Below are 16,081 nucleotides of genomic sequence, written 5' to 3'. Positions count from 1 at the left end.
ATAAGATGAAGCAATAGCATTACTTACCTGTGTAAACAAGAATGACAATTGGATCATAGACAATGGATGCTCACATCATATGACAAGAGATAAAAGTAAGTTTAATACCTTTACTTGGTATTATGGAACTAGTGTTAGATTTGGAAATGATGCTCCATGTCAAATCAAAGAAAAAGGTTCCATTAAACTTACTGAGAAGATTTCATGTGATAATGCATACTATGTTGAAAGATTGAACTACAATTTATTGAGTGTATCCTGGTTAGGAAATGTAAGTTGCAAAGTAGAATTTGGAAACAAAATTACCAAGATCTATGACATTAATGGAAATATAATAGGAAAAGGTGAACAAACTAGGAGTAACTTATTTTACCTAGATATGGAAGATGCAACATGTCTTGTTGTTAGACTTGATGAAGTGTGGTTATGGCATAAAAGATTTTTTCATGTTAATTTTGACAATATGATTAGCATCAACAAAAAGAAGAAAGTTAGAGGGTTGCCCAAATTGAAGAAACCTGAAACATAATGTGCAAACAATTTCAACTAGGAAAGATGACTAAGTCTAGTTTCAAAAGTAAAACATACACTTCCAAAGAAGTACTAGAGTTAGTCCATACATACTTATGTGGTCCAATAGAAATGCAAAGTTACCTAGCAGACAAATACATAATATTATGAATATTGCAGTTTGATGACTACTATGTTCTTGAAGAAAAAATTTGATGCATTTCAAATGTTTAAGTGGTATTTGGCTAGAGTTGAGAAGGAAACAGGAAAGAGTCTAAAGTCCCTAAGATCAAACAAAGGAGGTGAGTTTACATCAAAAGAATTTGAAGTATTATGCAATGATAAAGGTATCAAGAGGCAAACATCAGCACTAAGAACTCCCCCACAGAATGTAATTACTAAAAGAAGGAATAGATCAGTGATAGACTATGCTATAACCTTAATGATGGAGAAATTTTTTTCTCTAAATTACTGGAGAGTGTAGACACCTAAATATAATTACATCACTTAAGTAATCCTATTTAGTCATCTCCTAAGGCATCATTAATTAAGTATTTAATATTTAATTAATCTATTGTCATCCCCTAGTTAATTAGTTAATTTAATTAACTATAGTCCAATTGATAAAATAAAATGATCATCCAAAATCAATTTATCAATTAAATCCCTATTCCTCTATTAAATTGAATAAATCCTCAAATCTATTCAATTTAATTCCATATCCTCATTTTATTAAATAAATCATTTAATAAAATATCTAAAATCCTATAAGCCTCCCTAAACCCTATCTTAACCCCTAATCCAACTCATTCAGACATACTAACCTCACTTAGCCACCTAACTAACCCATCCCATCAAATCTAAGCCACTTGCCCCCTAATCCCTCTCTAATCCAAGTCTAATCCTCACTATAAACATGTGCACAACCTTAATCCTAGATTAAGAATTCCTAACCCAAGCCAAAGTCAAGACTTCCACCCACCTCCCATTTTAATATTCAAAACAAAGACTTCATAGTCCATTTTAAAGTCAAAACTTCCACCCACCAACCATTTTAATATTCAAATAAAGTCTTTATCCTCCATTTTAATATTCAAACAAAGACTTAACATCCTCTTTTAATATATTCAAATAAAGACTTAACCTACCACATTAAATCCCAAACCACTTGCCTCTTAATCTCATCCTAAGCTAAGCCTAATCTCTTCCTTAAGCATGTGCACAACTTTAACAAAGGGTTAAGAAAGTCTTAAACCAAACCAAAGTCAAAGTTCCATCCTTAAAAAGTCTTGAATTCCTATTCAAGAGCCTTAAAGGCTCTTATATGACTTAAAGACTCTTTAAAGACTTTTTACACCTATTTTCCACACTCATCCCCCCTTTTCTTCCCTCATAACTTCCTCTAACCACCTATCTTGACCATCTTCCGTATCCAATCCCTTTGTGACACTTGTCACAAGGCTAGAGCTTTGAAGAAGCACAATCCATGTACTTTATTCTCCTTGCATCCTAGCCCTCTTTAACCAATTCCCCTTCCTTGCAGCCTAACCCTCCATCTCACTACCCCTTGACCTATAAATGAAACCCTCTCCCTTCACAAATATGATCCACTTCTATGCTAATGTTATAATGCTATTTTGAGAGACTAAGGACTATCAAAATATCATCATAATGGAAAAATTCATCCACAAATCCATTTTGAATCATATCCTCTATTGAAGATTGAGCAACATCGTTGAGCACACATCTCATCTTATGGACACATCTATGCATCAAAGGGAAGATTTCTTGGTTTAAGAGGTTTGCATGTTCTTAGGCTACTTTGGTATTTTAATTCTCTTTTGTCTAATCATATATGTGAGTTAAATCTATTGTTTTGAATGTTTTGATTCTTCATTATATTCCTTTAAGCACTAGTTTTACAGCTCTACATTTTGGCATGCCCAATGCGACAACCCACAACCACAAGGTGAAATTTATTTATTTATAATTTAAAAAAAAAAAAAATCTCACCTTCTCTCTTCCTCAAATTTTCTTTAATATTTTTATATTAAAAAAATTTTTTTTTTTTTTTTTGGGGTGACACTTTTTTTAGTAAAAATTTGGTAAAAATATGCATATTCATATATATGTATTTTAAAAAAAATAAAAATTCAAAAAAGTGTAAAATACAAACCAAGTTGGTAACTACCAGTTTATCCTTGGCATGTTATTTGCGATGCAAGGGAAATGACATCCCTCAAGATTACTCACCATTGTGCTCCCCTGGTAGAGGCATAAGACCACTTGGGTTTCATCTCCAAGGGTCATTGTTCTTGTACAAGGGGAACTTCTATTTGCCATACCTTGAAGATTCTTTCATGTGTATCATTTGTTGATCGACTCTTGTATCAACTCACCTCTTCGATGAGAGTGACATATTGCACTAGAATTAGGAGACATCAAGTTGTGGGCCATTGAATAGCATGTTGCAGCCAAAATTTGACCTTAGGGATAAAGAGTGTGTTTGAATTGTCTTATTTGTGCTCAAGACCCGTGAAAAATATTTGTAAAACATACACAATTCTGTGGTTATTATCAAAAATCCTTTTGCTAAAGAGATCATCTATTTTCCTTTCTCAAATTTGCTTTGTCCTTGGAGAAATTGTTTGCTCATAAAACCCTTATATTAGAGAAAAAAATTTTAAAAAATTTCCACCTTTTTTATCTCAAAAGGCAGTTGTTAGCAAGTCCATTTGCAACAATTGTTTGTCTTGTTGGTCTAGATTTTCTCTTTACCAAAAAAGTTATATTTATTCCCTCAAAAACAACAAAATCACTAAGCAAGTCCTAGTTACTAATCCTTTTTCCTTGGTCCAAAGTTTTGTCCTTTTTCAAAATATCCTTGTTGCTTACCCTACTTGATTGAAAACAACACTTTAACTCTTGACTTAAAGATTGTTAGCAAGTTCATTCACAACAAAATCCTAAAGTCTTGTTTGTTCCACTTCACTCAAATTTTACCCTTTTTAGAAACTTAGCTATCCCTTAATCAATTTATGATCTAAATCCAAGGTTGAAAGGTATATTTAGCATAGTCACTGCCCATCAAAACTCCACAATTGTGATCAAATGTCTTAGGGTTATCTCATGTCAGGCCAACCTAAGGCTAAGTTCAAAAAGGCTAAACTTCCACAAATACCAATTTATAAGGAGATAGAAGTAGAACATCAAAAACATACCCCAAACCCAAGGATTGCCAAGCTAGACCAAATTGAGAAATATGGAGTAGACACTGTATTACAAAATGAGTGGGATTACAAGATTTAGAACCTAACTCTCTGACGAGGTGTCAACCATAGCCTTATCGATAACTCTCATGTTAACTAATTCAATTAGGTCCATCTTTTTCCACACACACTTATGCACTTGTCTCCTTGTAGGTTTAGTCTCTCTATTAATTTTTCATCCCATCGAAACATTTGGTAGAATCATCTCCTCCACTTTTTGTCATAAACCTTAGGTTTTTAGAAATCTTCCAAATCAAGCATCATTAAACCCTAAAATCCTCCATTAGTTGCTCCACACTTACAAACATTTCCACATCACCTCATTAAGCTTTGTCTTCCTAAAGAAATCTTCATCCATCTCACCATCATAGTTGTCATTAAACTAAGCATTGTTTAGGATAAACTGTCACTTGTGTCCCACATCACCTTAAGCGAAAGGTTGGGCTACACACTTGATCCCATTTGTCTTCCAAAATGGTCACAAGGCTACCTTAGGGTTTCATATCATTAAGAAAATCATCCTTTCATGCCACCCACCAAAAATTTTGGTAAGAACACACAGAAAAAGGACATGAATCCTAGTCATAGTAGTAACACATCTTGAGCTCAGCCATACCCTAGAGTTTCCATGATTCCACCAAATCCACCACAAATATCCCCAAAGAAACAAGTTCCTCCATAGACATTGATGCTTTCATGAACCAACTTGGTCATGCTACCATTTCAAATGGCATCATAGATCGAAACAAGGAAACCATCATGGAAAATTTCTTAAGGGACAATGTTGGTGCCTTTGAGTTTGGGCGTCCACCCCCCATTGACATAATAGATCCTACTCACCCTTTGTTTGGATGGCAACCACCTCAGGTAGAACTAGAAAACCCAAATATACCCTCAATCTAGGTGCATGTTCCCATTTTGCAAAATACCCATCCCACTCTCACTCAACCCTTAGTGCATACTACTTCCCAACCAAGCTTGAGTATACCATCTACATCTACTTCCACTACTCATTTTCCTACCCCACCAAATCCTCCATTTGCATCTAGCAACACTACCTTTTCACTTCCACCCACATCACATCTAGTCCATTTACTACTCAAATACTACCACTAGGGTCTAATACCTCATCTTCCATCCCACCTAACATCACTATCAATCCCTTTGTAGCTAACCAAAGCTCTTCGACCACATTTCCTTTAGGACCTTTTAATGTTGCTATGATGTAGGGCCCTATAACTAGTATTCCCCCTAGCACCATAGCCATGTCTACCCCTCAGGCACTTTCATCCACTACTTCACATTGTTATTCACCACCACCCCTTACCAACTATTTCTCCATGCCACCTTTGGGCAATAGCCAAACCACCCCACCAATGTAGTTCCCTATGATGAATACTCTACTACAGATTAATTACTTTGTGCCTATTCATAATTAGTCATACTCTCAAGCAGGAGTGCAACCCACATATATTAGACATGGTATGTATTCCCAAAGCATGGCATAGGCATTACCCACATTACCACCCTTTCACCCATAGTCTTCACACCAGTAGTATGCTCAAGCACCCACACAGAAATATCTCATAGGGTAGCAGCCTCAAACTTATCTTCCCCACAAACAAAATTCTCAATAGATCCAACAACAAACCCAAAACACATTCTAGCAACCCATAACATCCATCCCACCAGTTGTGCAACCTGGTTTTCCACAGACGCCATATGGCAACTAGGGTTTTCCATATCAACCCTCGGATCTTAGCATGTATCCTACACTAGGGGCACCTGGATTGGGGGCACTCACTCCTCCACCTGTAAACTCTAAATGGGAAGAGATGAAAAATTCTCTCAAAGCCCTCAAAGATGGGACAAACTCCAAAACTTTCAAGTTTGAGAATGACTACTCATACCCGTTTGATAAAACCATCATGACGAAACTATTTCCTAAACATTTTGAGATCCCCAAGTTTGAAAAATTTAGAGGGAAAAATAATCTAGTCACACATGTTAAGCAATTCTATATGCATTGTTAGGAGGTAGCTTCTAATGGTGTGTTCCTCATGTGGCTCTTTCCCAAAATTTTAGGAGGCCCAGCCTTAGAATGGTTCTGTCGTATCCCTCAAGGCATTATTAAAAATTTTGCTAATCTTTTTAAGGCCTTTGTGGCTCAATACACCCATCTTGTTAAAACTGAATTATCTATCATGGATCTAGTTCATACTAAGCAAAAAGGGGGAGAAATCTTTTAAAAATACTTACAACATTGGCAAATACTCACAACCAGGATTTCTTGTACCATCCTTGAGCGTCATCTTGTCAAAATGTTTATAAACAATGCACACCCTAGTCTCACCCATCATATGGTTATGAACTATTTATAAATGTACAAAGACATTAAGGAAAAGGGGATGGGACTTGAACAAGGCCTCATTAAGGATGGTGTTAGTAGCCTTTACAAGGAAAACACCTAGGACCAAGGACCAAGCAACAACAAAACTCGATATCGAAACAAAAACAAAAACATGGTGATAGATGGTGCCGCCCACACCCGACAAGTTCATATAATTGGGGTAGCTAGCAATGTTCCTGCCACATTTTGTTAGCAACAACCCTATTAGTAGCAACCCCCTATGTATCACCCACCACCCATATAGAACAATTAGAAAATACCTGCTCATCATAATCAAACCAATGCTATCAGACTTTTGGCAGGTACTAAACTCCGTGTTTAGAGACAACCTCATGTATACACCTCATTAAGGGAACCTCTTGATGCAATATTTGAAAAAATAGCTAAGGATAATCTTATTCAACATCCACCAACACAACCCTTGGAACCAAACCAATCTAGGGCATCCTGGTATAAAGATAATGAGTTTTACAAATTCTATTGTGTCAAAGGACATACCACCCTCAAATGCATGCAACTCAAGGACTATGTCCAAGACCTAATTGATTAGAAGGAAATCATAGTTGAGGCACAAAATTCACCTAATGCAGGATTAATGATGTATCAAAATGCTTTCCCTCATCATAACACAAACCTAGGAAAAGCACCTGCAAACCCTCCTATCAACAAACCGTACAATACTCAAGGAAAATAAGGAGATAATTGAGACAAGTCTCAAAACTATACCTTGACATATTTAGACTATGGAAGCCTTATCAATTTCATATCATAGGTTGAGCCATCCATCAACATCATTAACATTAAGGGCCTAGATACCCCATGTGCAATCACTCGTCGCTGAGCTCGACTCAATATAGCTGGCTCACCGATTTGTGCACCATCAAGACCACCTCCATCTAGAGCATCTCCATCAGAATCATCCTCATTAGGGCCACAATATAACATCTTGGAACACCTTGGAAACATGCTAGCCCAGATCTCCATTCTAGATCTCTTATGAACAAGCCCACTTTATCAAGTGATCCTCAACAACACTCTACACAAGTCATGCATCCCCTCTAAATAAATACCACTAAGTTTTGCAACTTGGTTGGCCATCTTTCGAAATCATGTTCCTTATCCTTCAAAACCACTAATATCCCAGCAATCAAACCAGATCATATCCTTCCACTTTGCATAGTCATCATGGTTTCTAACTTTTCTATTACATGGGTCATGATAGATAATGGATTGGCTTTAAATATATATACTCTAAAGTTCATCAAATAGGTAGGATACACTGAGGTAGATATCATTAATGAAGTAATCACCATCAAGGTAGATCACAATTTGGAGCGCACCATTGAAGGAACCATCTTGCTCCCTATTAGAGTTAGCCCAATGGCTCAAGAAACACATTGCCATGTAGTTGATCTTAACCTTCCATACAACATCCTCATCAGTCACCCATGGATTCATGCCATGAAGGTCATTCCATCCACATATCATTAGTGCATCAATTTTTTTGCATAATGGCACTGAGATAACCATTCATGAAGATCCTAAACCCTTTGCTTATTGCAATACGATTGAAGCTTCATACATCAATCATTGTCGTGGGATAAAAGTTTTCCACACCACGACCAGTTCTTCTGGCACCTGCCATGATCTAGAAACCATTTTAGCCTCCACTCTTTCCATAGTTAAGATCAAATACCAAGGTTGTTGTGAGTACAGTCTTATAGATGCTTTTTTTGTCAGCACTCTACCACTTGATCCCCATACTCAAGGACACTCGACACATCAAGGGCCTAGACCAAAAACCACCTCTCGACTCCAAAAAATGGTCCCTACCAAATTTATTACCAAGGGTATCCTTGATGAAGAGGAGAACACACCAGAAATTAACACATGGCTATACAAAGAGCCACCTCCTAAAAGTGAAGCATTTCTTGATCACTTTAAATAGAAATATCCTTGGTCACATCGCCTGGCCACAGAGCAATGGGATTATCAAGGAGGTGTTTTGGGCCATTTGGAATTAGGTATGAGAAATCCTATAGAGGGACACTAGGGATAGAAAACCAAAGGCTTAGGCTATGGACTCACCACAACTGGGGGCACTATGAAGGAAGGCCATGCCTTTACAAACATCTAAAACAACCTTGTTGAGATTGAAGATATTCCTAAGGAAGTAGAAAATAAAGCCATGACAATATATTCCTTGACAAAATAATCCTAGGAGCCTCTATGCTCTGCCAACTATCCCTAAATCTCATAGACCTACCCCTCACTCAACATCAACTCATAGATTAGAACTAATCTAGTGTCATTCATGTTGATGAATTTTCTATCGAGCACATGCTCCTTAAATTCATGGGGGTAGAAATGCCACATAAATGGTTGCCACCACCATCAACACATATCTACAAGCTAGATCTTGTAGGTTACTTTGAGGAGGAGGAAATCTCTAGTCACAAAACTAAAATAGAAAAGGAAACAAAAAAGAAAAAAATCAAAGGAAAAATGTCCTCTAGTGAAAACTCCTCTGGAGCACCATTGGATGACTCAAAAAATGAAATAAAAATAAAGGACATATATGATGGTGAAAACCACTCTAAATCACCTGAAGATGGAGATTTCATGCTTCCCTCGCAAGAGCATAGACCTCCTATATCTTTAGTTTTAACAAAGGAAACTCAACCAATAAATATTAGTTTGATAGAGACACCACATATCACATACATTGCGGCTTCTCTACCACCTGAGTAGTTAGTTCTTCTCATTGAGTTTCTCCACAAGAATGTGGGTCATTTTGCATGGTCATATCAAGACATGGTGGGGTTGGACCCCAAGCTAGTGGTACACCATTTGGCCATGGATCCAAAGGCCAAACTTGTTATGCAAAAGCTCCATAAGATGCACCCCAAAGTTGCTTTATTTTTTAAAGAAGAGTTAGAAAAGTTGCTAGAGACCAAAATCATTCATCCAATAGATTATTCTAAATTAATTTCTAACATGGTACCTATTACCAAGCCATTTGGTGATATAAGATTTTGCACCGATTTCAGGGATCTTAATAAAGCTTGTTGGAAGGATGACTTTTCATTACCAAATATTGACATGATTGTGGATCTCACCATAGGTCATGAACTCTTGTCACTAATGGATGGTTTCTTTGGATATAATTAGATTCATATAGTAGAGGAATATCAGCATAAGACAACATTCACTACACCTTGGGGAACATTTTACTACAACATGATGCCATTTGGGCTAAAGAGAATGCTAGGGCTATCAGTGTGCCATGACGGTCATCTTCCATGATCTAATCCATAAGATTCTTGAGGATTACATGGATGATATTTTAGTCAAGTCTCTCAATGCTCTTGATCACTTATTTCACCTTGAGGAAGTGTTTAATCAATTGGCAAAATATTATCTCATGTTGAATCCAAAGAAATGTGTCTTCGACATCACCTTAGGAAAGCTCCTAGGATTCATTGTGTCATGGAATGATATCAAGATTGACCCTAAAAAGGTCAAAGCCATCATGGATATGGCTCCTCCTAGGACACTTAGACACCTTTTTTCTTTGTAGGGAAAACTCCAATCAGTCAGACGGTTCATTTCCTAGCTTGTTGATGAATGTCAACGATTCACACACATGCTCAAGAAGGATTAGAATTTCAAATGGGATCTTGCTTGCCAGCATAACTTTGACCTCATCAAGGAATACTTGGCTAATATTCATATTTTAGTTCCTCCAGTTATAGGGCATCCACTCATATTGTACATCACAGCTACTCCCACAGCATTAGGTGCTCTTCTAGCACAACTTGATGATTCAAGCAAGGAAATGGCTATTTACTACATCAATCATAACCTAGTGGGATATGAGCTTAATTACACACCAATGGAGAAGGCTTTCTTAGCTATGGTATTTTCTACTTAGAAGTTACATCATTACATGTTGAGCCACACTGTGCAACTAATATCCAAAATTGATCCATTAAAATATATGTTATCTCGTATAGTACTCATAGGACACCTGGCTAAGTGGGTCATGCTTCTCATCGAATTCGACATCCAATATGTTGATAGAAAGGCCATCAAAGGCCAAGCTATTGAAGATCACTTGGTAGATGCACCCTTGGTTGTAGACCACCCTCTCATCATGGAATTCATAGATGAACACCTCTATTTGATAGAAGAACAACCATCCTAGAAGTTATACTTTGATGGATCATACACATCCCATGGCTCTGGAGCTGACATACTCTCTCTCACACCTCAAGGAAATTATATTCCTAAATCTTTTAAACTATAGTTCTAGTGTTCCAAAAACATCTCAGAGTATGAGGCCCTTATTGCAAGACTCAAAATCACCATTGAATGGAATATCCCATAGCTACAAGCCTATGATTATTCTCAGCTTATCATCGAACAAGCCTTAAATGAATATCAAACTAAGGATGACAAGCTACTACCTTACAAGGAATTGGTGGATCAATTAAAGGAGAATTTTACTCAACTATAGTTCATATAGGTACCTAGACTCCAAAATAAAGCAGAAAATGCCATGGCTACTATTGGTTCTCTCTTGGAAATATCGTATGAAGCTATGCAATATGAATTCTTGGGTGACTAGCTGCACGAACCCGCATATGAGAATGATGAATCAACATGGGTCTACATTTTGGTTGGTACCCAATCCCCATGGTACCATGAAATTCATGCTTACCTACTAAATGGTATCATATCTCCTCACCTCATATAGACCCAATGCTAAAACCTTATTCATAGAGCTTCCTGCTACACTATCATTACCGAAACCCTATATCATCATGGTTATCATGATACTCTCTCTCAATGTTTAGATCAAAACAAGGCTGCAATGGCTTTAAAGGAGATATGTGCTAGACTTTGTGGTGGTCACATGAGCGGGATAGTGCTAGCAAAGAAAATCCTTCAAGCTAGGTATTATTGGCCTACTCTAGAGCATGATGCATGTGAGTTTTCTAAATGATGTTTACCTTGACAACAACATGCTAATCTAATCTGAGCTCTAGCTCAAGACTTGCAATCTATTGCACCACCATGGCCTTTTGCCTACTAGGGGTTTGATCTTGTCAGTCTTATTGCACCACTTTCTTCAAAAGGGCACAAATGGATAATCACCACTACTGATTACTTTACTAAGTGGGTTGAAGTAGTTCCCCTTGTCACTGTTATGGGAGTTTAGGTGTCTAAGTTTATCCTACATCATATCATATGTCATTTTGGCATCTAGGCTACCATTTTCATTGACCATGGAGGTAATTTTGAAAACCTAAATATGGAAGAATTATGCCCTTCCCTTCATATCCATCACCATTTTTCTAGTCCATACTTCCCACAAGGTAACAGTTAGGTAGAGGCAACTAATAAAACCCTACTCAAAATCCTAAAGAAAGTTGTCAATGATTTCAGCCACAATTGTCATTTACAAATCAACCCCACCTTGTTTCGTACATCCATAGGCACAACCCCATAATCCCTAGTTTATGGTGCTAAAGTAGTAATACCTATTGAGGTCAAACTCCCATCCTTGTTCATTTATTTGTGAGGCTAGATATTAGATGAGGATTATAGAGTGGCTAGACTCACCCAGTTAGATTTACTTGATGAAAAAAGGCAACAAGCCTACGACCACCTCATGATCTACTAGAATCGCCTCAAGTGCAACTTCAACAAGAAAGTCCATCCATGCCAATTTCAAGAAGGAGACATGGTCCTCAAAGAAAACATGAAGGTCCAAGCTAACCGAGAAAGGAAAGGCAAGTTTGAGCCCACATGGCTTAGTCCTTATGTGGTCACAACATCTTTTGGCTTAGGGGCCTATCAGTTATCCACACTTGAGGGTGAAGTCCTAAATGATCCCACCAATATCATTCACCTCAAGAAATTCTATGCCTAAAAGAAGTCAAAAAAAAAAGAAAAAAAAAAGTGTCCAATGGTGAATACTTGGCAATTCAAGCACCTTGGATTGATACCCTGGTGAAAACCTAACAATTAGGCACCAGGTGTAGTTAGCCTATTCATTTTCTATCAATGACCTACATATCCAGTATCACCCCTTTACATCTCATTAGTCATCTCCCCATTTTCCAAGATATTCCAAGATTTCCCTCCTCACACTCCAACAACTCACGACACTAGCTTGGAAAGCCTACCTAGATCACATATTCTACCATGGTTAGCATATCTATTCCATCCTTGTACCTTACCACATGTATCATATTAGGTTTATTTTATCCTTAAAACCATGCCTTTATATCATATACCTGTACCAAGCCACAATATTCTATGTACCACATCCTTGTAGCACAACCAATAATTTTGTGTATCATAGCCATGTAACAATAACCATATTGCATCAATGTTATTTCCTCATCCTAAGCTTTTCCCTATCATACGCACATCTACTACTATATTCTATTATTCATCCCTGAGTCATCCACCCATTGTTTATTCATGCTTGTACATTTTTGAGCCTTACAACAAAACCCCGCATCACTATTCCAACAAATCTCACTCACATCCTAGTTCTAATCCAAAAATTGCCAAAAAAATTATCAAAAGAATTCATAAATCCTCCATAATTATCAAAAAAATAAAAAAATAGAGCTTTTTTCTCTTGCAACCCTTTCACACCCATGTTACTTTTGACAATAAAGGCCTTGACATGAGACAAGAACGTTTCACAGACCCTCCACAATGAGAAACTAATAGACTTACAACCCTTTCACACAAACCTCTTGAAGAGAATCTTTCAAAGATATAGCTAGGTTGCAGTGTCCATGCCAGTTGCCTCACACTACAAAAGAAATCCAATGCAAACAAAAAAAAACTAGCAACAGAAGAAGCTAAATTTTTTTTAAAATTTTTTTTTAAATAGAGCTTCCTTCTCTCGCAACCCTTTCACACCCACCTTACTTTCCACAATAAAGGCCTTGACATGAGACAAGAACCTTTCATAGACCCTCCACAATGAGAAACCAATAGACTTACAACCCTTTCACACAGATCTCTCAAAGAGAATCTTTTAGAGATATAGCCAGGTTGTAGGGTCAATGCTAGTTGCCTAACATAGCAAAAGAAACCCAATACAAAAAAAAAAACAAAAAAAGAGAGGGAGAACAAACCCCATCACTCCTCTACAGACCATCAACACATCCAAAAAATGAACCCAAACTTTCCCTTCAATGCTGAAAAGGGGCTACAGTTGAATGCTTTATTTTCTATCTCTGAGACAAATCTTGTTTCTTTGTGGCTTTCCATTGCAATTAATAGAAGATAATAATAAGAGAAAGGGGTAGCATTTATACTTGAATTATTTGGAGGTATTTGGTAGAATTTTTTTTTTATCTGGGGTTGAGAAGCTTATAGCCTGGCCAAGAGTGATCTATCAAGCTGGTATTTGATCTAGAATTAATTTCACAGATACCCAATTGACAAACATTTTGGATTTTTAAGTTCTACTCTACCAATCAATGATTTCTCAGCATTAGAAATGGATGGAAGTAGAGGTAGCTAGAGAGAAGGAAGGTTATGGCTTGGAGAAAACATGGAGTCTAATTATGTATTGAGATACCATAAACATGAATTGCAGGAAAATCAATGCACATCTCTGCTATCCACCTTGGCCAATGATCTCCAATATTTATTTTAGCCCTTAGTCAACCCACTTGGCATCATAAACTCCCTTCATTACCTCTTAGGTACCTCACATGGTCTTGGTTATTGTTACCTCTAGTTTTACCGCCAGAATTTAAATTTTCAAAGTGTGGCTCGTACAACAGTTAGTCTCAAATAAGTATTTTAATGTTACAACCTGCAAGTTTCTGGCCGTCAGATCTAAGTAGTGCCGACGGTTGGTGCCATCGCGCTATAAGGGAAATGCATGATATTTATTATAGCACGATGATGCCCTGATGACACGTTGCAGGGGTGGGTCCGGCATTCCACGGGTCAGAAAAGGTGCTCGAAGCCCTTGGCGCTATGTCGCTATCGCATATCAGCCAGAAAATCTCCATAGCGACATAATGCCCGGCGTGATCAGGTGTTGCAGTGAAAAATCAGGAGGAACCACGTGTGCCAGGTCAGAGTTCCTGTTGGCATGGCTAACACAGTCAGGGCTTACGATCATGATTGTCGGATCAACTCGGATCAACGGTAAGCGCCATCGCTCTATGGAGGAGTTGTGCGAGGGTTATGACAGTGACATCGCGCCCTAGTGACACGTGTCAGGTGGGGCCATGTCTTAGGGTGATGCCAAGTGTATCGACATGGAGGGTAGAAGCATGAGGTACGACGAGTCCTCACGATCATCGAATTGGGTCGCATCAACGGATGCCGCCATCTCGCTATGGCAGAGATGTGCAGATTTTATCATAGTGAGATGTCGACCATCTGCCACGTGGATCGACAGGACCAAGTCTCACCAAGGATTTCCAAGTGTCATTCGGGGTGTGGTACAGTTACAGATATTGCACCGAGTGGGATGGGTCCGATCGCATATCACAGAGTACGGCAGGTCAAAAGTTTCGCGGTGGCGGGCAGACAAGTTTCATGGCCCGAAGGTTTCAAAAAAATGGCGAGGTGCCATGGCGCATACGAAAAACCCATGCATTTTCTGATGGCGACATAGCGCCCTAACAAAAAGTTCAACTTGGCAAGGAATGATCGGACGGATGGGTCCCAGCGCATATTGTGTAAGCGTAGTCAACATGGCGAATCGGATAGGGACACACGTAAACCTCAGGGCATGCTATCAATAGGCACTATGGCACTATGGGAATTTGGCCTCAATTTTTGCATAGTGACATGGCACCTAGCTGACACGTGGTCACTCTACGGATCAAGTCTTGGGTTGCCAGCTAGTGTTGCGTCAAACCAAATAAGGAGGTGCCATGTGTATGAGTCGGTGCACGGCATACAGCGGGCCCAATAGTCTTAGCATGAATGGCAAGTCTTCACGTTCATCAAATCCACAAGGATCTATGACTGGCATTGTCTCACTATCAAGAATTACCTGGAAGTTAACGTCGGCGACATAGCACCCGCGCGCCACGTGTCCTGGTGGAACCGTGTTTCATGCAGTTGGCACAGTAAGGATTAAGAAATCGATGGACCAATAGGGAAATGCCACATGTACAGTGGGCCCAGTGATTCACAAGGGAAAGGGGTTGTAGAATGATGAGTCTCCATGATTGTTGGATCGAGGCTGATTGATGGTAGATGCCATCGCGCTATGGCAGAGATGTGCGATGGTTATGTTGGCGACACAACACCTTGTCGACACGTGTCCTGTCAGCATAGTCTAGGATGTCAGTTAGCGGTTAGTCTAATCGTCACAGTCATGATAGTATTCAAGGTGGCGCAGTAGGTCCAATGAGTGGTGGTTAACCATGGGAGGACCTCTAGGTGGCAAAGTAAAGAAATGCAATTGGCCCGCGTGGCCTAGTCGATGCATAAGGAGCCCAGTCGACCTTTTGACTTCGACGGATTCATGAACCAGGAAGCGAAGATAATTGATTTTTTTGTGCGATCTGATCTCGATAATCAATCCCGACCTACCAGAGTAAATGTAAAATACAGAATGACACTCCATCCATCCTTTGATCCATCTACCAGGTCGTAGCACAGTTATGGCACCATTTTCAGTCTTCTCAGGACATTATTGGCGAAAGAGATCAAATTTTTTGGAGATTTTTTCCATGATTGTCTTCCACGGGACTCAATGGTAGGTAGTTGCAGGGTCATTTCAGCAATAAAAAGATCTCAGTTACACCTGAACTATAAAGGCAGATTTTGTACATTTTGTAAGGGTCGACTCTTCCTGATTTTCTCAACTGCTGCTCGTAGACTT

The 16,081-nt window shown here is 38.5% G+C and overlaps 1 pseudogene; it reads left to right on the top strand.

Annotated features, from left to right (window-relative positions):
* Positions 1-14,447, top strand: part of LOC149532842 (uncharacterized) — a 43,045-nt pseudogene extending 28,598 nt beyond the window's left edge.
* The last annotated feature ends 1,634 nt before the right edge of the window (positions 14,448-16,081 follow it).

Source organism: Cupressus sempervirens, chromosome 10, assembly GCF_028749045.1.
Source record: "Cupressus sempervirens isolate cs-2001-9-10 chromosome 10, ASM2874904v1, whole genome shotgun sequence".
NCBI lineage: Eukaryota > Viridiplantae > Streptophyta > Pinopsida > Cupressales > Cupressaceae > Cupressus > Cupressus sempervirens.
Note: the sequence above shows the minus strand (reverse complement) of the source record. Positions and strands in the feature narration are given on the sequence as shown.